This window comes from Hipposideros armiger, unplaced genomic scaffold (genome assembly GCF_001890085.2).
Source record: "Hipposideros armiger isolate ML-2016 unplaced genomic scaffold, ASM189008v1 scaffold_8, whole genome shotgun sequence".
In the NCBI taxonomy this organism is placed as follows: domain Eukaryota; kingdom Metazoa; phylum Chordata; class Mammalia; order Chiroptera; family Hipposideridae; genus Hipposideros; species Hipposideros armiger.
The window spans coordinates 7,198,192-7,199,184 of NW_017731358.1; positions in this window are offsets into that span (position 1 = coordinate 7,198,192).

Genomic DNA, 993 nt, shown 5'->3' on the forward strand with positions numbered 1-993 from the left:
TGTGTTAAGAAAACAAAATTCAGCTGAGTAAATTTGAAAATCTAATTCACTTTAATAGGTGATTCGTGAATTGGGCAGCATCCCATTTAGTAAGCAGGAAGGTACTCTGAGGAGTTGTGCAAAATGGAAGGTTTTTATAGGCAGAAAGAGGGTGGGGCAAGGGAGCCATTTGCAAAAAAGAAAGCATTGTTTCAGGCCTAGTCATCATTTTGGGGGGGAGTGAGAACGGCAGGGGTCTTATTATTAAATTACCTTACTAGTGCTAATAAGAAAATTTCAGATTAACTATTTAAAGTTCACATTCCTGGGATAGGTTGAATATTGCAATTACATTTTGGCTAGCTATCACAAGGGCTATCGTCTTGGGCCTGTTATTTCCTTTCTAACTATTCCGTCCTTTTACTCTCTCAGCCTGAGACATGTGACAAAAAGTAAAGGCGTTAGTGTTAGTCTCAGCAACTGCTAGGTAGTTCTTGCAGCTTTTGTTGATCCTCTGTGTGGTATTCATAGGTTGCAACATTTTGCTAAATCTTGGAACACTCACAGGCCATGATCCCCAGGTTCACAGCTTTCAAGTCCATCACTTTCTCTTGTTCTGTCCCAGGCATTCCAGTCCTAGGGAGCTCATTTGCTTAGTAGTTAGCAGCTGTGATGATATATTTAACCTTCCCTAGAAGTGTTAATCCAGGGACAGCAGGTGGTGCTGCCCACAGCTGACATCTCCTTGCTCAGCTAAAAGATAAACAAGGGTTATTCTACAATATTATCAAAACAACTCTGGCCAGAGAATCTAAGGATTTGGGGATGTAGCTGCTGCTTTAATAACAGATTCTGCAGTATTTTCTAGAGCTAAGGAGAGTTTCCTAATTATAGCTCATTTGTATTTATTCCTGACTAGGGAAGTAGGGACCTGCTAAAGCAGCGGTTCTCAACCTTCCTAAAGCCACGACCCCTTAATCCAGTTCCTCATGTTGTGGTGACCCCCAACCATAA